The sequence below is a fragment of the Podarcis pityusensis genome (genome assembly GCF_964106645.2).
Source record: "Podarcis pityusensis genome assembly, chromosome: 4".
Classification (NCBI taxonomy): Eukaryota; Metazoa; Chordata; class Lepidosauria; order Squamata; family Lacertidae; genus Podarcis; species Podarcis pityusensis.
Window position 1 is genome coordinate 89,064,719 of NC_138027.1, and position 22,524 is coordinate 89,087,242.

At 44.6% G+C, this 22,524-nt stretch overlaps 1 long non-coding RNA gene across 5 annotated transcripts in view; it reads left to right on the top strand.

Annotated features, from left to right (window-relative positions):
- The first annotated feature begins 1,642 nt into the window (after positions 1–1,642).
- Positions 1,643–22,524, top strand: part of LOC308475864 — a 117,711-nt gene continuing 96,829 nt past the window's right edge. Inside the window, exons 1-8 of one of the 5 annotated variants that reach the window (XR_013985433.1) lie at positions 1,643–1,865; positions 2,501–2,577; positions 2,984–3,156; positions 3,286–3,365; positions 3,528–3,621; positions 3,728–4,005; positions 4,137–4,188; positions 4,405–4,719. This is a non-coding gene — a long non-coding RNA (uncharacterized lncRNA). Of the gene's footprint in view, positions 1,866–2,500; positions 2,578–2,983; positions 3,157–3,285; positions 3,366–3,527; positions 4,006–4,136; positions 4,189–4,404; positions 4,720–22,524 lie in introns of those variants that run through there. The other 4 variants (XR_013985432.1, XR_013985429.1, XR_013985430.1 and 1 more) reach the window with 4 other exon arrangements.

Genomic DNA, 22,524 nt, shown 5'->3' on the forward strand with positions numbered 1-22,524 from the left:
AGTCAGACAGTTGTTTATTTCCTTGACATCTGATGGGAGGGCGTTCCACAGGGTGGGTGCCACTACCGAGAAGGCCCTCTGTCTGGTTCCCTGTAACCAGGGAATACTTCACAGTGAGGGAACTGCCAAAAGGCCCTCGGAGCTGGACCTCAGTGGGTGGGGATGGAGCTGAACGATGGGGGTGGAGACGCTCCTTCAGGTATACTGGGCTGCTCATGGGGCAGTGCTGGATTAAACCCTGTGGAGGCCCCTTGGCAGCCAAAATCTGGGCAGGGGGCAGGCCTCGTGCGCACACTGGAATAACCTTGAACTAAGAAAGCTTTATTGTTGTTTTCTTTCAAGATCAAATCAATCTTATTTTGATTCATTGTCATGGGACCCCTAAAAAGTGTGGGGCTCATAGGCCAGTGCCTACTCTGCCTATTTGGTAATCCAGCCTGGCCCCTCTGGACAGAAGTTGAGGGATGCCTCCTGAAGCACTGCAGCTGTTCCCCACAATGAAATGGAAGGCTCAACATTTGCCAGGCACTTTCAGATGCTCAGCAGCCTTGTGTGGTTACAACAACCCTGTCATGCGCTCCCCAAATTGAAGCTAAATGCCTCACAGATTGGCATCCAACCTCTGCTTAAAAGCCTCTAAGGAAGGAGAGTCCACCACCGTCCCAGATAGTCTTACCGTCAGAAAGTTCTTGCTAATGTTTAGTCTGTATCTCCTCTCCTGCCCTCCCCTCTGGAGCAGCAGAAAAGAAGCTTGCTCCTTCTTGCAGCCCTCAGATATTGGAAGATGGTGTTCCTCTCTCCTCTTCTCCAGGCTAAACATACCCAGCTGCCTCAACTGTTCCACATCAGGCTTGGTTTCCAGACCCTTCATCATCCTGGTCGCCCTCCTCTGCTCACCTTCTAGCTGCTCAATATCCTTCTTCAACTAGCCTGTGCTGACTGGCAGCAGCTATCCAGGGTTTCGAATGGGGGGGGGGACATTCCCAGGACAGAATGACTGCATGCGAAGCAGATGGTCCAATGCTGCGCTATGGAGACCCCTAGCCTGCCTTGAAGGATGGGGTGGTCTCCCTTTGGAAATGGGGCTGCAGCAAGAAGGATGTGAAATGCCGATATGAATCTGTGGATGGAAGATACAGCCCAGCTGCAGGCAGAATAGAAGGTGCCTCCAAGTTTTGACAGAGAAGCATCACCTCTCAGGAGGGGCCAGATCCAGGTGGAGGGGTTGCCTTGGTGACAAGGACCTGCCCTCCTTTGTGACATCTCTTGCTCTTCCCTTAAAAGCCTCTGACTTGCAGGTGGCCATTGTGGGTTAGTGAGGAGAGGTCAGGAGAGAGAGGTAGTGGTGGTGGTGGTTGTAGAAGAGGAGAGGTTTGCTTGCTATTTTTCTTTTTATTTTATTTATTACTTTTATTTGATTCATTTTATTTGATTTATTTTTATTTTATTTTTTATTTTACCTTTTTTATTTTAACACTTTTATTTCACTTTTTACTTTTTATTTTTTACTTTTTACTTTTTTATTTTTTATTTGTTTGTTTTTATTTGTTTGTTTTTATTTATTTTTTGTTTTTTTGTTTTATTTTTTATTTCTTTTTATTTTTATTTTTATTTCTTTTTATTTATTTATTTTCATATTTGTGTGTATTTGCACTCATTTGTGTGCATTTTTGAATATATTTCTTTTGTTTATAGAAAAATAGTTAGGGGTAAGTGTAGGGTTAGGGTGGGGGTTAGGTTTGGGGTTAGGGCTAGGTTTGGGGGTGGGGGTGGGATCAGAGTTTGCTATCAGGCTTGGGTGGGAATTTTAGATAGGTAGTTAGCTTAGAAAGGAGGTGGGGATTTTTTGTAAAGATGTGCAGACTGTAAGTACCATTCCTTTGCTTTCTCTTGGTCTCCTGGGGGCGGGGTGTGAGTCCTGGGGCCCCCTCCACAGCTTCAGCTCTCTGGTCCACCAGGGAGCTTCATGGCTGAGTGGAGATTTGAACCCTGCTCTCCCAGGTCCTCCCAGTCCAGCCCTCCAACCCCTACACCTCTGCCTGGCTCCATTTTGCATCTCTCCAGCTGCCCTACAATATTGGACTTCTCCCCCTTCCTGGGGGTCTCTCTGGCTCCAAGGAAGACTCCACCCCCTTCCTCATGTTCTGCTCCTCTTCTGGGACACCTTGATGTTTGGAGGACCCTCCTAGGGGTCTCCTCCCTCACCAAGGAAGGGCAGGGCTGTCCTAAGAAGACGAGGCAGAGCAGCCCTTTAACAGCTGGCAAGGCTTGTCTTTCCTTTGGGCTGGAGCTCTAAAACCCATAGCACTTGGGACCTCCTTTCTCTCTCTGCCAGCCCTTCGTGCTCTGGGCTGCCTCTTTTCAGCTCCGGCGATGCCCTTTCAGGTCGCAGAACTGCAGAGAGATGGCAGGAATTGGGCCAGACGCCCCTCCTCATACACACACACCCCGAATTGGGACTGCCGGTTTCTGAGTCGCTCCCTCTGTTTGTCTCTTCTAGGTTCAGGCGCTTAAGGCGGCTGATCAGCTGCAAGAAGGTGGCCCCCCTAGAAGTCCTGGAGCAGCCCGCGGTGTCGGGTGAGCAAGTGGCCCTCCTTTTGGGGACGGAGGAGGGCAGGAATGGGCTGGGGGGGCACCTAGTAAAAAGATGCACAGAGCCAGACGGCTGGTTCCAACCCGCCTATCTGCGACAGCATCTGGAAAACATGCCCCCCCCCAGCAACCACCCCCTTTTGTGGGGTCTGATGGGAGAATCAGGGGGCTGGGCTGTGGGGAAGACAGGGGGGCAGTTGTCAGCGGGAGGGGCACCTTCCCTGGGGAGCCATGTTCTGGGGGCAGGAGGTCAGGATTGGCCCCCAAGGCCTGGGGTGTCCTTCTCCTGTACGTGGAATCCTGGACTTGGAATCCAGGAGAAAACTCTTGGAAAAGCCTTGCAAGGGGCTCAGGGAGGAACTCACCAATCCCCATGTCCTTCACTTTGCAGATGTGCTGGGAATCCACATCCCTTCCATTGTGGTGAGTATTGGATAAAACGAGAGCAGGGAGGGGATCCCTCAGACCTGCCCCCCTCTTGCATTCCAGGACTGCCAGGCAGCTCAGTTCAGGGGGCTCCGAACCCTGAAGTACTCCAAGGAGGAGACAACCAAAGCCATTCTGGTGAGTGATGGGTGGTGTGAGGGACCCCCATGGGGAGGGAGGGGCAGAGAGGGGGCTGGTGTTTGGGGTTGGAGCCGTCCTCTGGAGACTCCTGGAAGGAGCTGACTTTCCTCCTCTGCTCTCTTCTAGAACATCCTTGGCCACTTGGAGTACTTCAGGGATCGCCCCCTGAGCCTGGCCCTGGCCTTCGAGGCCCTTCTGCAGTTGAGGTGAGTAGGGTATTTGAGGTGAGCGGGGTCTTTGGACTGGGCGGGGCTGCAGGGCGGCAGAACTCCAGGGGGAGCTTTGGGTGGGCAAGTCAGGCAGGAGGAGAAGGGGACAAGGGAGACTTGGAGGAGGCAGTGTCTAACCCCTTCCCTTTCTCTCTCCAGTTTTATGAGACCCCACTTCAGTCCCTCTATGGTGGGCGCTATCCTCCATAGAACAACAGAGGCAGTTCTGGGGAGCGCAGAGGAGGACAAAGAGGTATGTCCTCTGCTTTAACTTCTCTTTGCACAGCTCTTTCTTCTTTTTACACTCTTACAAAATTTAACCCAGCAGCACTCAACCTCTCTTCTCTCTTTTCCCACAGGAACTGAAGAGGCCATTCCAGAGCCTGCTGGGGGGGTCTCCTCCTAGAAGCCCCCAATACTAGCACCCTTCTCCAGTTGATTACCATAAGTATCCTGATAGCACCAGGAGTGGTTTTAGGGTTGCCCCCCTGTCCCTTACCCAACTAACTGTCCCATTTCTTTCATCCTGCAGGACCTCCGATATTACGCCCTTTTGGGGAGTGAAGACCAAAGAAAATTAGGGGCCAGCAGTATATCCCTGCTGCTGGCCCTTTCACAAAGATTCCCAAACCTAAGAGTAAGTATTTTGCCTTCCTGTATTCAGTTCTTTGGTTGCTTCCATCCTTCCTGGGTGGGGCTGCTTCTCTTACACCCATCCAGGGTGGGGTTCATAGTGTCAGCTGACTCAGATTTGTCTTTCCTCTGCAGAACACAGTAATTCGGCCGGAGCTGGCTTGTTTCAGGAATAATCTGAAAGAAGGTAAGCCCCACATCGTGAGGACAGTGAACTCCATTGTCCCTTGTTTGCCCAAGACACACCTCCCAGGTCTTCTTGCTGGGAGTCCTGCAGGACCTGCTCCCTGCCTGGCAGGCCTTTCCCACCTGGCCTGGGAGGGCAGCACCCAGACTGACTCCAGCTACAAGAAGCGGAGAGGACTGAACAGATTTTCTCTCTTTTTCATTCTTTTCCATCCAGATGACATCATCATTGAAGAGTGGTGAGTTTCCTCCTTGAAGGAATTGCTGCTCCATTTGGACGTCTCAACTGGCCAAAGACTGGCAGAAGAAGAGGCTCTCACTGAGAATCAGGAGGGGGACAGATGATTTAAGCAGCCATGAAATATGGACTGAGATTGGGCAGAACAAGAAAGAAAGAAGGAAGGAAGGAAGGAAAGAAAATGGCTCTCTCTGGTCTCACTGGATCAAGCTGATCGATTTTCTTGCATTACTTAAACTAAATAGTTTTTAATGGATTTTGAATAAACATGCAATAAATTGTTACTGTTTTGAATTTCATTGTGTTGTTGTCTTCCATTGATCTGGGCACTTTTCTGTTGTTAAGGGGGCTGGAACTGTAGCTCTTTGAATGGTAAACTGCAGTTCCAAAAATCCTTGTGGAGAAGCAATGCGTAGAACATGCACCTTTGGTTGCGGAAACCTCAGGATCCGACCAGAGCTCCAGAACGGATCCCATCCACAAACAGAAGTACCACTGTAGTTCCTGGATCAAAGGGATGTATTTGGATGTATAGCTGAGTTGGAGGAGAAAGCCAGTGTGAGCCCAGATGCCGTGGAGCAAGGACTCCCATTGAAATTTTCACGTCTCTAACTCATACATCACAGCTGAAATTTGCATTAAAAGGTTGATGAATTTTCATGTGGACTTCATTTTTTAAAAAATTGCAAAAATGCTGTGGAAATGCAGAAAATGGATAATTGGGGGTAGTGCTTTTTTCTGGGGTGTACGCAGGGGTACACACACCCCTAAATATTTTGTTAATCTGAGTTTGGCCTCATTGAGGGGCAGTATTTCAGTATGAGTAGGAAAATTAGAGTACCCCTAAATATTTTATATATTTTTTTAGAAAAAAAGCACTGATTGAGGGTGGGTAAATGGATAGAGAAACTGGAATTCACAGATTTGCCCATACCTAACTTTAAGTAGGTTGATGGCCGAAGAATTGATGCTTTTGAATTATGGTCTGGAGGAGACTCTTGAGAGTCCCATGGACTGCAAGAAGATCAAACCTATCCATTCTTAAGGAAATCAGCCCTGAGTGCTCACTGGAAGGACAGATCGTGAAGCTGAGGCTCCAATACTTTGGCCACTTCACGAGAAGAAGACCCTGATGTTGGGAAAGATGGAGGGCACAAGGAGAAGGGGACGACAGAGGACGAGATGGTTGGATTGTGTTCTCAAAGCTACCAGCATGAGTTTTACCAAACTGTGGGAGGCAGTGAAAGACAGAAGTGCCTGGCGTGCTCTGGTCCATGGGGTCACGAAGAGTCAGACACGACTAAATGACTAAACAACAACAACTTTAAGTAAAATTTGGTTGATATATATAAAGAAATGGTGGTCCTGAACACCAGGTGCTAAGGGCAATGTGTCCTGCTTGCGCGCATCCCAGCAATTTCTAGCTAGACACTGTGGGATACTGGGCTAGATGCAGCATTGGTCCATACAGATGGACTCTTATGTTCCTACTAAATATTATCTAAACTTAAATAAATCTGTTCCTGTTTTGAGTTTACCTGAAGTGCACCTTTTAATTTTATTTTAAAGGTGAACATTGTTTGAATACGTAGTCATAAATGACTACTTTTATTAATCAAGCTAATCTTTTCACATGAACAAACTTTACATAAATAAGACACAAAATACCAAATTCTTGCTCCTCCCTCTTATCTCTCACCCGATCTCCCTTTATTAAGGAGAGAAATAAATTGGAGTGGATTGTCAAGATAATTAAGCACACGCAGATGATTTCATAGAGGCTTGGTGCGCAAATCAGCATATCACGCAATTAAATTAAAACACAAAACCACTTCTTCTTTGAGACCTTGAGGTGTGCCTGGCCACACCCAGCACACCTGGAATGCATGTCTATTCCTAAGCCCAGCCCACCTGCTGATTCAGAGCAGTTGACTGAGGGCCTTGCACAGCAGTTCCACACAGGCTAATGGTACTAAGAAGCCTGGCTTTGGGCTGCGACCTCATGCTTTCACCTGAGTTCCCAGAAAAGATGTGAAGGGGAGAAAGGATAGCACCCACAAATGATATATAGCATAAGGAAGCAAATTGCTGCAAATTGTGTCTGGCTTGGTGGCTGGTCAAGAGGAGACATGGCTCGTTGGAAACACTGAGATCTTAAAAAGATCGAAAGATGAGCCAGGAGGATGTGTGGTTGAGGGCAGGAGCTGCAAAGAGGGGGGTTGGCAGGAAGAGATACTGTTTGTAATATTGTAATTCAAATACAGACAATATTAGGCTTTAAAGACATCTATTTATGTTACTGGTGCTATCTGTAAATTTATACAATTATATATATTTTTAAACGAACAACAACTGTCTCTGCGGGTACTGGAAGCATTGCTATTCCCACCTGGCCTTGAGGAGATCTCCGTAGTAATAATAATAATAATAATAATAATAATAATAATAATTTATTTATACCTCACCCATCTGGCTGGGTTTCCCCAGCCACCATAAATGAGTAGGATTTCATTTACGGGTGGGGGCAGAGGGAGAGGCTGAGAGAGTGGCATTATGCGCATGCACATATAGTGGTACCTCGGGTGACAGACGCTTCAGGTTACAGACTCCACTAACCCAGAAATAGTACCTCGGGTTAAGAACTTTGTTTCAGGATGAGAAGAGAAATCGTGCAGCGGTGGCACAGCGGCAGCGGGAGGCCCTATTAGCTAAAGTGGTACCTCAGGTTAAGAACAGTTTCAGGTTAAGTACGAACCTCCAGAACGAATTGAGTTCTTAACCCGAGGTAACACTGTACTGTGTGGCTGCTAATTCTCAGCAAAGCTAGGCTGATGTAGAAGCTCTTTAGTGCCTTTAGTTTCTGGCTGACAAAGGAGCAAGGTTGTAGAGCAGGCATCCCCAAATTTGGCCTCCAGCTGTTTTGGGACTACAACTTACATCATCCCTAGCTAACAGGACCAGTGTTCAGGGATGATGAAAATTGTAGTCCCAAAACAGCTGGAGGGCCAAGTTTGGGGATGCCTGTTGTAGAGCATCGGGGCATCCAAAGACCTTGCTTGCGCCTTGGAGAACTAGCCTTGAAAGGCCTGGACTTACTTGGCGAGGACTGGTATTGGTCTCTCTTAAAACCTGAACGATTCTGAATAGGCTAAATCTCTAACCTCTTTAACACAGTCTTCAACCACTAACTCCGGGCCAATAGGAGCAAGATTGTGGTGCATTGAGGCATTCAAAGTCCTTGACCATGCCTCAAGGGGTTGGAGTTGGGCATCGGGGAGTTTGCGTATGTCTTTTAGCAGGTGTGCAACATAACAAGAGGCAGTGTCAAGAGGCAGGATGGTTTAACGAACATCTTCCAGTTTCCTGGAAAAGCATTTGAGCCTTTTTTTGTGGGAACACATTCCCACCCCCTTTAAAATTTCTTTTTAAAAGAGGGAAAGAGGAGGTGAAGAGCTCAAGTTATCTGAGCATGGTAGCCCTGTATCAGTTTCCTAAAGCAGTGTGGTCTTACCCAGCAGGCCTGAGGCCCGGATGAAAAAAATTGGTGGCATATTGTTGTGTTGTGAGGCCTGAATTTTTCAGAAATATGGTCATAGCTGTCAACTTTTCCCTTTTCTTGCGAGGAATCCTACTCAGAATAAGGGAAATTCCTTTTAAAAAATGGAAACATTGACAGCTATGAATATGATATAACAGTAAATGATGGCAAAAATGTTGGATCTTGATACTCCCCTTCTCCACTCAAAAAAACAACAACCTAATATTGAAAATGGAGTGCAGTTGAATTATTTTATTGCCTATAAAGAGCATGAGGTAAACCAAATTATGAAACTAAATTGCAAGAGTAAACGTGCATGATTTGCTGGAACTAACTAGAGGATCTCTGTACCATAAAACCAAGTTGCTTTTTGTACTTCAAAAGTACGGTAGTTTTTAAATGCCTTGACTGTTGTTGGACTTCTGTTGAAACCAGGGTGATATTAAATGAACTAAATCTAATTTGGCTGAATTAAAAATGTATGAGCTTAATGAGTCCTATGAACTACTTTTGGGACACTGTGAACAATGTTATGAACTTTTTGAAGTGATTGAAACTTTTCATTTTATTGCAATTATAAGGCACTGGAAGCTAACTTGAGAAAATATTTTAGATGTTTAGAGAAAAATTAGATTTATGACAGCTAAGTTGTTGAGTTAACAGTTATTAGATGACTAAAGTAAACTGAAACTTGAACTGGTTAAACAAGGATAACAATAAATATATATTGTTTTTGAGTATAATGAATTGCTAAGCCATATTGAACATATGTGAAAAGGCATCCACAGACATTTAAATATCTGCTAGAGTTTCTAAGAACCTTGCTAAACTGTTGCAGTATGGCTTTATTAGTAAAAGTGATTTATTCTTAGGAAATATTGTCTCACACTCAGAACTTCTCCATCCAGTATTTTGAATTGTTCTTCTTCATGTCATTTAGGGACAATTTTATTAAGGTGGCTACCACACTGTCATCAACACTGGTAGTTGATCTTGTAACTCCTGGCGGGATTTTAACGATGCTCATATGTTATTTTGAAGGCATCTGTGCAAGATTAAAAAATGAGTTAGATTGCAAATGAAATAAACAATTGCTTGCTGTGTGCACATGAACCCAAGATGGCTGCTTCCTAAAATAGCCAGTATAAGGGTTTCTTTTAAATAAAACAAAACAAAAGTGACCCCCTGGGACAGTGACGTATACTCCAAAACCACAATGTGCTAGAATATTAAATCAAAGTGATTTTGAGACACAATTCAGCCAGACTATTTGAAGTGTCCTGCTGATATGGCTGTCCATCTTTCCTGCTGGTAAGACCTTACCTTTCTTAACAATCCATTTCCCTTCTTAGACCACTGTAACCTTAGGCCTTCCCCCTCACCAAATACTTTGCTGTGATAGTGATCGCCTATGTTTTACATAAAATATGGAGCTTTTGAGAAAAAACCTTGGTGTAGCCCACTATTTAAGGTTACCAGATTTTTTTTTCAGTGAATCCAGGGACACTTTTCAACTTCCTTCTAAATAGATGGATTTTGTCAGGGGACTGTTTTGTAAATCCGGGGACTGTCCCCGGGAAACAGGGGCATCTGGTAACTTTACACTATGTTAAGAGAAAACGTCATTTGGGATGAAAAGTTTGAAAACAGTTGTACCTCACAGAAATTCTGCAGGTGCAGGTAACTGCAAGCTGCTTTCAGGACAAGTGGAGCTAAAGGGGGGGGCGACCCCTTCACTTAAAAATAATAATAATAGGAAAATCCTTCTCTCATCCCGCCGTCCAATTTTGCTGCCTACAAATAGGGGAATGAATTTTGGGAGGCCATTTTGGGTCAGACCAGTTGAAGTGCAAATAAGTCTCCCCTCTGTTATTTATACAGAGTAATCATTCAGCTGTTTTCATCCCTGACCTGAGGGAAAATGGGCATCACCACCCTATCTCCTATCATCTTCCACAAGAGATAACTTTACGTGTTTTTAGAACCCTGACCTTCCGGGGCTTATAAATCCCATCAGGATATTGCAGAAGTAAATAAAGTGCCCCGTTACAAACATTTTTCTCTGACTTGTGAAGAGTGACAAGTAATGTAACTGCAGGGTGGGGTGGGCAGGATTGCTCTCCCCCAACTGATTTTCCGTAGGGGGTTAGAAAACCTGAAAAGAGCTTGATAATATCTTAAGAAGATCATTTCTGGTTATAGGCAAGGCAGGATGCGCTGTCTTCTATCATTCATAATAAAGACTTTTATGCCTTTGTGATTTAATGTCTACATGGGTTGATTAATGTTGCATTCATATTGGAAGGCACTGGGTACATTCCAAAGCTCTGTCAATGCAAGGGCTTCCAATCACTTCCAATATATAGCGTTAGATCCATTTGTGAAGTAAGAACTCCTTTCTTCCAGAAAACCCAACAACATCTACTTCTGCTTCATTGACTACGCAAAAGCCTTTGACTGTGTTGACCACAGCAAACTATGGCAAGTTCTTAAAGAAATGGGAGTGCCTGATCACCTCATTTGTCTCCTGAGAAATCTCTATGTGGGACAAGAAGCTACAGTTAGAACTGGATACGGAACAACTAATTGGTTCAAAATTGGGAAAAGGAATAAGACAAGGCTGTATATTGTCTCCCTGCTTATTGAACTTATATGCAGATTCATCATGCGAAAGGCTGAACTGGATGAATCCCAAGCCAGAATTAAGATAGCCACAAGAAATATCAACAACCTCAGATATGCAGATGACACAACCCTGATGGCAGCAAGTGAGGAGGAATTAAAGAACCTTTTAATGAGGGTGAAAAAGGAGAGCGCAAAATATGCTGTGAAGCTCAACATCAAAAGAACTAAGATCGTCCTGGCAAATAGAAGGGGAAGAAATAGAGGCAGTGAGATATTTTACTTTCTTGGGTTCCATGATCACTGCCGATGGTGACAGCAGTCACGAAATTAAAAGACACCTGCTTCTTGGGAGAAAAGCAATGACAAACCTAGACAGCATCTTAAAAAGCAGAGACATCACCTTGCTGACAAAGGTACGTATAGTTAAAGCTATGGTTTTCCCAGTAGTGATATATGGAAGTGAGAGCTGGACCATAAAGAAGGCTGATCGCCAAAGAATTGATGCTTTTGAATTATGGTGCTGGAGGAGACTCTTGAGAGTCCCATGGACTGCAAGAAGATCAAACCTATCCATTCTGAAGGAAATCAGCCCTGAGTGCTCACTGGAAGGACAGATCCTGAAGCTGAGGCTGCAATACTTTGGCCACCTCATGAGAAGAGAAGACTCCCTGGAAAAGACCCTGATGTTGGGAAAGATGGAGGGCACAAGGAGAAGGGGACGACAGAGGACGAGATGGTTGGACAGTGTTCTCGAAGATACTAACATGAGTTTGACCAAACTGCGGAAGGCAGTAGAAGACAGGAGTGCCTGGCGTGCTCTGGTCCATGGGGTCACAAAGTGTCGGACACGACTATACGACTAAACAACAACATCTCTTTTCTTGCTGAATTCAAGTCCATGAGATTGGTGCTTAGCCATCCCTGTTGCCATTTTCATGCACTTTTCCTGCTCGAATGCTAGTCTGCTGATGAAGATAGCGGGGTGATAGATTGGAATTGAAATTAAGCAGCCTGCTAATATTGGTGACCGACAAGGGTGATGACTAATCTTGTTTCAAGCTGCCATGGCCTCTTTGGCTACTTGCAACAACTCTTGCAAGTCTTTTCACACACCTGTCTTAACATGTAAGGGTCAAGCTGCGCGCTATGTACATGCAGGTCTGTCTGAGGTTTTAATGTGAAGTGTGTGGGGTCCTTGACTGCAATGGTTAAATCATTTCATTTCCTGTCACAGCTTTGAGCAACCTCTCCCCTTGCCCTATTCTCCACACAACAATTAGTTTGTGAAGAAACTAAAACCACTACTGACTGAGAAATGGACACAATTCTCTCTTCATGCTCAGCTGATGTGCACATTCTTGAGGTGTGCATACTTGGTTACACATGTTAGCCATCAGTTGCGTGTCAAGGTCCCCAAGCCACCCCCCAAATAACTCACAACGCACACTTAATTTTTGTTTGAGGTTTTTGGCATAATTTTGGCCACAACTTTATTTAAATACAAAACCGTGAGTGGTTGTTTAGGCATTGGTTAAGACTATCTGTCCCCCCGCCTGGGGACAGAACTTACCACCGAAAGACAGTGCGGGGGAAAGCAAGTCGGGGAGAAATGGAGCTGAGTCACAGACCCTCAATTCTCATCCGCATGCTCCCCGAAGGCTTGCCGGCCCTAGTCCCATTCCAGGGATTGGACGAAAAGATGGCAAGCCCCAGGATTCTTTTAATGGAATTCCCTTTCCACAGCAACCATGGAGGGGCAGGCCCAGCCTATCCTAACCCCTCCTCCACCAATTTATAACCAATGCCTAACCGCAACCTTACAAGTTGTGACGATTTGCTACGCAGTAGGCAAAAACCAAATGGCCCAGCCAATCAGCCAGATGGACAAAATTCCTACCAGGCCCCTGCCCCAACGGCAGATGACCCCATGACAGGCATAGCAAGGTCAATGCAACAACCCCTTACTCAAGGGCGGGTGGGCGGGTGATCTGTTGCACGCAGCAAAGAGAAAGCTCCAGGCTGCGTGCAGAGTATTTAAACATTTTACCCCTCCCACCAAAATTGCAACATAACTTTTACCCCAGCAACCCAGTGAACCAATCACTGCCCCAGGCCATCTTTAGAGACCCTGCCTGGTAACAGATGGGTGGCTCAGCAGACCCCACCACAACACGTGCTCTCCATGAAGGAGAACACGCTTTACATGAACATAAACAACTCATTGAACTGCTCTAAAGAGATTTCAAAATCTCTCTCACCCTATATTCCTTTCAGACATACCACATCTGACCAAAATGGTTGTTTGGCTGAGATTTGTTTATCTATGGCAGGCATTTCTGGATGAAACAGAAATACTGGTGGTTGTTCCATGTGTAATGATTGTACACATGAATAACCTGCTCAGCAGGATGAAACAGAAATATTGGTGATTGTTTCATATATAATGATTGTACACATGAATAACCTGCTCAGCATTGCTTCTGAACAGCAGGGCAGGAAAACGAATAGGCCATTGTCTTGAAACTACTACCTGAAATGCTTATCCATCCTGTCTCTTTGCAGATGATAACTGGTAGCCATTAATTAAACCATGGATTCCCACCATGAAAAGAATTGAATTTCAGAATTCTTAGTTGCCATGAACAATTGCCTTTTGTTTCCTGACGCAGTTAGCCTCTGGATTTCTTTGCAATCATCTCCCCCCCCCCCCCCCCGCAGTCCATTCTATCTCAATTTAAATTGCAATAACTATTGCTTGTTCTTTAAAAATAAAAAGATCTCTCTAGGAGCCTTTGATGAGGTAACATTAATAATGCATGTCAAGGGTTTTTTTAAAACACACACACACTGCAGTGCAAAAGCATGTTGAAGTTAATTGAATGCAAAACACACACACAATAAGATATGAAATGTCACTAGAGGAAAGAGGATTCCATGCCAGGGTTATGAGAATGCTAAGGGGGGGGGGGAGTACAGGAGAATGAGTGAGCCAATTCTTGCAAAAACAAAATATTGAAGAAAAATTAAGCACAGTATGAAACTGCCTTTGGCTTTTTCTTCTTTTTTTTAAGGCCTATCCACAGTTGTTACATTGTAAAAAAATGTTCCCCATTTCCATAAAGCGAGTCTCCTTTTGCACTAGGCATGGAGGCACCAGTTGTTTTCTGCTTACTGTTACATCTGAAAAAATGCATTTAAATATGTAATTAAATATACAGAGTAGAACCCACTGAGTGCAATATCGAAATCAACAGAACCAGTGTTAGCCATCCCTCTGACTGTGGCTTAATCAGGGACCCCATCCATAAGGCCTTTGGCGGGTTTGGAGGGTGGTAGCTGCATTGAGGCTTGTGAGATGCAAGTTCTGCTCCTTGCAAGAATCCCACAAACCAAAATATCAGAGAGGCCTTGGTTAATAAGGGGCACCCAGGGGAAAAAAAATCTTTCTGAAACCCTGGAGAGCTGCTGTCAGTCACAGCAGGCAAGGCAGAACTCATTGGGCCGACATATAAAGCACCTTATGTCACGTTTCTCCAGCATGTAGATGGAATCTGCTTCCCCTGAAATCTCCTGCCTTCAGAGAGCAAAGTCTGATCCCTCTCAAAACACGAGCGAGAGGGCAGCAAATTGAGGCCGGCTTTCACATGTGGCCTTCTGCATCCTCACAGACAGAAAGGGATTTCCAGTCAAACCTCGGATCCCTAATGCCTCCGTTTTGGAACGTTTCGGCTCCCAAATGCCGAAAACCCAGAAGTAAATGTTCCGGTTTTTGAAAGTTTTTCGGAAGCTGAATGTCTGACCTCTTGAGTGCAGGAAGGTCCTGCAACCAGTTGGAAGCCACGCCTCAATTGTCAAACATTTCGGAATCCAAACGGGCTTCTGGAACAGATTACATTCAACAACCAAATTTTGACCGAATCTACATTAATTGGGTCCTCCCTCAAAAAGACCTGGCAACCAAACCCTGTGTTGTGGGTGGGTATGATTGGATAGCCACAACACCCAATTGGTAGGTCCCTTGAAGCACGGTTTAATCAGGCCAATGGGACGCAGGATAACAGATCAAGGGACCTATATATACCTATGCACGTGACCCAGAGCTTCCTCTTTCAGCGCATGCATCGGAACACCTGCCCACCTCTCCCTACCTTTAGGGCTGAACACTTGACTTTGCTATGCCATCATGTGTCGTCTGTCATTGGGACAGGGGCACAGCAGGAATTTTCCCCACTTGACTGATTGGCTGGTGCCATTTGGGTTTCGCCTGCTGCATAGCAAATCATCACAACTTGTAAGGTTGTGGATAGGCTCTGGTTCAGGAGATAGGGATGGGGGAACGCTCTCGCCATCCCTATGTGAAGGGTATTCTGTTAAAGGAATCCAGGGACTCGATGGTTTGGTCAACCCTGTGAGGAGGTTGTGCCTGAGTCCAGGGGGACATCTGGGTGGTGGACATAGCCTGTTCCTGGCTTTCCGCCTATCCGGATGTTCACCCTAGGCTGACCTATGCTGTTGCCCTGGGTCAGCGCTACCTGCAACGGTGCAGGGAGCTAGTCGAACCAGAGCCTATGCAACCAGTCACTTTCTGTAATCAATAAAGTTGTGGCCTAAATTCTGCCAAAAACCAGAGCAAAATTTGAGTCTTGTCTGAATTTATTTAAGGGGGAGGTTTAAAAGTCTGAACACGCAGAAAGTTTCCCCTCCTGCAAGGAGCATTTCCGATTCCTCCAGCAGGTAGGAATGTTGTCTCAATTTTTTAAAATACCTCTTTAAAAGCCCTAATATATATCTTAGGGTAGGAGGAAGAACTGAAAGCTTTCCACAAGCATCACAATGTTTCTTTTGAAAGGAAAATCTTCCGTTACCTGTTTTAAACAAGAATGGAGACACCTCTGAGTCTAGAGCGTCATCACAAGCAAATGGATACCGAATGGGTAACAGATCTTTAGTAAATGTTTTCCGTTGACATTTATAGTCTGTAGGTTAAGTGGGTACAATCTATATTATAGCATGCTTGAGAGAACGCTTCTGGCACTGTAGGCATCAGGATTACCTTTGAAAGCTGCTTGAAAATGAACCTAAAAACACGGTTTGCAAGTCTACCACACACTAATGTTTAATGCATTTGTTGTAGTGCTGGCTTTTGAGTCTTCTGGATTAGTTTAATAGGTTAATCAAACCTCTCGGCCTGCTTTGCATTTTATTTTATTTTTTAAAAAGCATCCATTTCCTCAAGGAAAATCAGCAAATATTTATTCTGCTTCGATAATTGTGGAAATTCATGTGTAATTAGTTATATATTTAAAACAATCTTAAGAGGCCTGCATGCTGAATGCTTTTAGCTCAGTGCTTTGCTTCTTCTGGATAATACAGAAAAGGTCTGCAGGGTTCAGCTGATTCAATTTATTTAAGTACCTTTCATGTAGCTCCTTGAGAATGCCTTTCATATACAGTAAATTAAAAACCATCAGGCAGCTGTGATCTGTTGCAATGTCATAGAATATTCACAAACAGTCTGAGTGGTCAGGGAGTATGAATGTGTGCCAAAGTTATAGATGTAGGAGAAAGTGGGGATCTGAACTTTTGGGTGCCAACAATGGCCTTGTTTTGTTGCATTATTCCCAATGCTCTCTTCTTTGAAGCTAGCTCTTCATCAACCCAAGTTTAATTGGTGTGTTGTTGTTTGTTTGTTTGTTTTGTCACTACAGCTTCCTCAAAATGAATTAGTGTGAATGCTGAAGAATTTCAATGAAATTGCTGCTGTTTTCACCAAAGGTCTGGTGCAAAAGTCAATTCAGCAAATATGATCAGTATTTCCTCGTGACATTGTTGGGTTTGTTCCTTTTTTTGAAGCCCCCATGCAATACTTAATTAATGACTTTTTAACATTGATATTTCCTTCACGTTGAAATTAATCGTGTGGAAATAATGACATCATTGATTGTGTCAAAGTTACCATTCAGATAAATTATGTAAATAATTACATAAATTGTGTTAAATAGCAGACAGCGAGATGAATGACCTAGTATTTGGCAGAAACCAAACTGCAGCAGAATGGAAACAGCTCGATATTTAGCTTACCCACACAGTCAACAACATAGCAACATAAATGCCAACTGAGTCCTATTCCACAATGAAACTATTTCGGTGATTTTTGCCCTCTACTTAATAATTACTGGGATGTTGTGGGAAACAGGGCAGGGTAAGCAGAGATTTAAACCTATTCCAAACCCTTTTCAGTTCTGTCATATGACCTAGCAACGCAGCAGAACTTAACTGGCAAGAAGAATGCTGTATGTCACAGTCTTCCTGCGTGGCGTTTGGAATAGGAGTAACTTATGCCAACTTTTAATAGTTGCTTAGTAAGTTATGGGGTTCTTCCCCTTCCAGTAGGTTATTCAACTGTGGGGGAGCCATTCGTCATGCAACCACATCCACCTTCTCTCTTTGTGAAAAAAGAAAAAAAAAGAACAGGTTATCCTTGCTTTCTTCCTTGCACTAATTATTTTGCCCTACAAAATCCCAGGTTTAATGATCTGTAGAAATCTGATGGGAAACATAATTGCTAACCACTCTTAAGTATTTCTCATGCTCTCAAGCAAGAAGTACAATAAAAGGCATGGCCATCCCTCTGCTTATTCCTTGAGGTGCAGTATTCAAGAAGTCATAAACCAGGCAATTATATTGAAATTAGTAAAAGAGGTGGTGAAGAAGCGGATATGGAATTCTTATGAAGAATGTTCCTCGTAAGGTTACCAAGACTTTTAGTCATGTCTGATGCGGGGGGGGGGAACCTTTGTGGGGGACCTTTTCCAGCATTTCTTCCTGGGACACATTCTGGGGACCACGTGCAGTTGCTGTGTGGGGTCAGAGGGAAAAGTGGGATGGAAGAATGAAAGCACCTTTCTACAATGGGCTGGTTTCTACACCCCCGATCCTCTATTCAAGCAAGCAAAAGGCATTATCAGAGCTTAAGGATTTATTTCAGACACTTAAAGAAGGCGCACAGCAAGGCCAGTGAGGCATGTGGTCTGGTAAAAGTAGGGTGGCTCAGGGTGGCCATCTTGGTGGGGCCAAGGATCCCCCCAAAAAATTCAAGGAGGGTGGTGGCCCCCCTCAATATTCCACAGTCTATGGTTAGGCCTTCCTGTGGCTTGTAGTGGGCCCTGCTGGACCTACCTGCAGAAGTGGCTGGCCCCGCCAGACCTTCCCACAGCTAAAGGAAGGCTGCACCAGCCTGTGGGGTGTTGGAAGACACCGTGGGGACTAGCATGCCTTGCACAAGATTGCATTGGCCTGTGCCATGTCTTCCCAACACTGCAGGGACTGGCATGGCCTGGTGTAAGGCTGCACCAGCCTGCATGATGTCAGGAGATGTGCATGACGTTACACGTCACATATGTGGGCCAGACACCTTCAATCTGAGGGGCAACCTGTGGGTTGGTTTGTTGTGGGAAGAATCCCGAGGCAATATACTGGCCAGGATGGGAAAAAACTCACCCAAGGCACTTTTGCTAGTTCGGTGAGATTTCCCTCTCCCAACTCATTGAATAGCCGACTCCTGTGCTGTATGTGTTTCTTTTGAACTCCTTTGTCTCAATAACAGCTTGCCACATGTCATGAGGGCCTGACAAATCAACAGAGTATGTTTAAATATTGGATAGCCTTGGTAATTATTCTAGGTGAACCTCAACCTCAGATCTTATCACTGGGCCCCTCTGCCATTCTTATTTGCTTGGACCAGAGCATACAATGCATTTGTCCTTCAGCGGTGTTGGTTTCTCTGTGAGCAGCCGACATCCTATCCTGCAGTGAGATGGATCCTTTGTTATCAAACATGCGGGATAAGAAAACAAGCCTCCTGTTTAGCTTTCCTCAGCTTTCTTTGAAGGCAACACCATCAGACACGATTAAAGGACCTAGCGGCTAAGCCGCCATATGGAGTGCTGTGACAAACGTCAGCAAGGCTTTCTGCATTTTGGCCACCTTACAATTGTATCATAGATAAAGGCTGAGTGATGGGCCATTACATTTGCAAAGAACAAAGTACTGATGAAGCAGAGGTGTCTTGCAATGTCCATATGGTGAAAAGGGCAAGACAAAACAGCAAATATGAGCCAAGTATATACAACTTCATATTGTCTCCTTGCACCAATTTTATTGAGAAATTAATGGCTCATCAATATAATTGATATTTCTGGTAGGTGGGTGGGAACTAACAGTGCTAAGAAGTATTTTTCTTTCCACATAGCTTAACAAGTACAGTACATTACAAGCATGAGCAACTACAGCAAATGCTTTGGGCTTCAAAAAAAAAAAAGAGTAATGTTTCAGTGTTGCAATTATCCTGTTTTGAAAACCGACTGAGCACGAAGTTACAATCACTGTCAAAATAGATAATTATAAATACGAGACGGGGAGCCAGGAAATCTGGTTCGTATTGCCACTTCTTCTACAGATTGGTCACATGAGTAGAAAATTGTCATCCCATCTTGGATCGTGCTTGGACATAGAAATAGAGACTCCAAGTTAAGTCATTGAGAATGAAAGGGATAAAACCCGAGTGATGCTTGTTTTTAGGAGAGATTTTGAAGTCTATTCATTTGCTTATAGGAGTGGTGAGGACCTTGTGGCCTTCCATCAGCATCAGCCCCAGCTAGCATGGTCAATGGACAGGGATGATCTGAGCTGTAGTTCAGCAACATCTGGAAGGCTATAAGTTCTCCATCCCTCATCTAGAGTATATTATTGTGCACTGCCCTGGGAGCTATTTAGCTGAAGGGAGTTTTTTACACACACACACACACACACACACACACACACACACACTTATTTACTTATTTATTGCATTTGTAGTCCATCTTTCTTCCAAGGAGCTCAGGAAAGCAAACATGCTCCCTTCGCCATTATGTCCATACATCAACCACCTGGGATGTAGGTTAGACTGAGAGAGTGAATTACTGGCCTACAGTCATCCATGTGTGTTTCATGGCTGGATGGGGACAGTGTTAGCATTTACCATATTTTTTGCTCTATAAGACTCACTTTTTCCCTCCTAAAAAGTAAGGGGAAATGTGCGTGCGCCTTATGGAGCGAATGCAGGCTGCACAGCTATCCCAGAAGCCAGAACAGCAAGAGGGATTGCTGCTTTCACTGCCTAGTGATCCCTCTTGCTGTTCTGGCTTCTGAGATTCAGAATATTTTTTTTTCTTGTTTTCCTCCTCCAAAAACTAGGTGCATCTTGTGGTCTGGTGTGTCTTATAGAGCGAAAAATATGGCAGTTATTTGCTGCATATAAAGATCTATTACCTCTATGTCAGAAAAATAATTTCGCCCAAAGTATTTTCAAATGAATTTATGAGTAAGAGAGACATATTATCCTATCGCCAGAAAGTTCTGTAATCTTACTGTAATTCTTTGGGCTGTTCTCCCAAAATTGTTTCATGGGTTTTTTTCTCCCCCCTGACAAGGAAGCTCCTAATTTGCCTTGAGTTTTGCTCTGGATAAAACCTGACGACAGCACGGGGATGTGTGCATGAAACCCCCTGAGTAATTTATCCAGACTCCTTGTTAATTCTTTTATATTTCCTTGAAAAGTCTTTGTGTGGAAAGTTGCTTTAGGAAAGGTGTCTGTGAGATTTCTGCTGATATGGCCTAGATCCCAATTCTGTGCCTGCTTGTGGGGCATCCTGTGAATGGAGTTTATGTTTATGTTACACTCTCACTGATGGAAGGGGGACAGGCAACTTTCACCTTTTCTCCTAATAAGGCTGCTCCACTTCCAGGTGGGGCGGTGTTGCGGTCAGGCCACTTGGCCTCCGCACACAGCTGGGGCGGGGCTAAGCCCCCATGTCATCAGGGAGTCCCTGGCCACATCATGGCCCTGACCAGCCAATCCGGTTGGTCGGGGGCGTGGCTTACCCCTTTTTAAACAGCTGCATGGCTGGGGGGTGGGAATCTCCTTTATTGTTCCGGCTTCCGTGGATCTCCCACCCTCTTTTTCATGCATTGTCATATTGGCCTTGCTATGGACCTCACCATTGAGGGGCCTGGTAGGAATTTTTCCACTTGGCAAATTGGCACTGGCCATTTGGTTTCCACCTACCTCGTAGCTATCGTCACAACTTTTGTAAGGTTTGGTGGTTAGGCATTGGTAAAATCTGGTTTGGGCGAGGGGAGGTGTGGCTATCACCTGCCTCTTCATTTTAAAGGGTATTCTGTTAAAGGAATCTGGGGGTCGTGGTTCCTGTCTGAAGCCTGGGTGGTGGCTAGGGCCTTTGCACGACCTTCCGGTGACCCTGGGGGAGGTCCGAGTTGATGTACTTCAGCCGGGCTCCCCCTACAGGTGGTTAACCCTTGTGAGACTTCCTGCAGGAGGGCGGGAGTCAGATATAGTCAGTTCAATTCCAGTGCCTAAGCCAATACCTCTCACATTCTGTAACCAATAAAGTTGTGACCTAAATTTTGCCCATTAACCTAATATTTGGCGTCCACGTGTGATTATTCAACATAAGGGGGAAGCCTCGGGGTCTTGACACACAAGAAAGCTTATGCCGTGCCTCTTAAAAATGAGATGGAAAAGAACTTACGCTTAACTTGTCATCATCTACTTAATGGTTATTGCATCTTTCTTTATTAAACAAAACAAAACAAAAAAACCTGTCTGGTGAAAAATGCTTTATTAGTTGGAACTTATCTGCAGTTTATTTTGAGATGTTCGCTTTGTGAGATATATTCACAATCCTCATTTTGTGAGGAATGACAGCTTTGTGAATGCCAGAAATGCCTTGCCAAAAAAGAAGTATTGATTGCTTTATTTTTAGATAGAGGACAAAAGTGAGTTTAAGCAGAGTTTCAGAGACCATATTATAGTCACAGAGTTGTTTTACATGAATGCTGGTTTTGCAAACTCCCCTTCAGGTGTGTGTGTAGGTTATGTGTCACAAAACATGCTTGTTCTCATGCTACATCAAGGCAAAGTTGCTGTCTGGAATACCTCTGAATAGTGTCAATAGTCCACTCATCCAGGGGTGGTGAAACTGCGGTCCTCCAGATACTACTGATTATGTTGTCTGGGGCTGATGGGAGTCCAACCATCAGGAGGACCAGTGCCACCTGGTGCTGAAACCTACTTTAGTTTTTTTATTTAGTCCCCAATAGACTGTCGTACTGAACCAGGTTTGACTTAGTGGGCTACAAGTTGTGCTGGCTCGCACATGACAAAATAGGGGACAATTCATCAAAAGTTATAACCAGTTCCCATTGAAAGCTATGGTGACTAACTTAGGCACCATGCAAATCTATAAACCAGCCTTCCAAAAACCGGTGCCTTCCTGGATGACAGTCCCAGCCATCATGGGCATGTTGCAGATATTAATATTGCACAGTTAGGAAGAAGAAGAAGAAGAAGAAGAAGAAGAAGAAGAAGAAGAAGAAGAAGAAGAAGACGACGACGAAGAGTAGTAGTAGTAGTAGTAGTAGTAGTAGTAGTTTGGATTTGATATCCCACTTTATCACTACCCGATGGAGTCTTAAAGTGGCTAACATTCTCCTTTCCCTTCCTCCCCCACAACAAACATTCTGTGAGGTGAGTGGAGTTGAGAGACTTCAAAGAAGTGTGACTAGCCCAAGGTCACCCAGCAGCTGCATGTTGAGGAGCCGAGACGCAAACCTGGTTCCCCAGATTACGAGTCTACCGCTCTTAACCACTACACCACATTGGCTCTCTTGAAGTGACAGGAAGCATAGGAACTGACTGCTTTTGGAAGAAATCATTGTCCAGGACCATTAAAATATTATTCAAACTTTTACTGGCAGAACTCTTTAAAATGAAACAGAAGCATTAAAGATACACCCAAAATATCCATACAAGGTCTTGTGCTGTCCAGCACAGGCTCAGCATCTTAGAAAATATGAAAGAATCCAAACAGACCTAG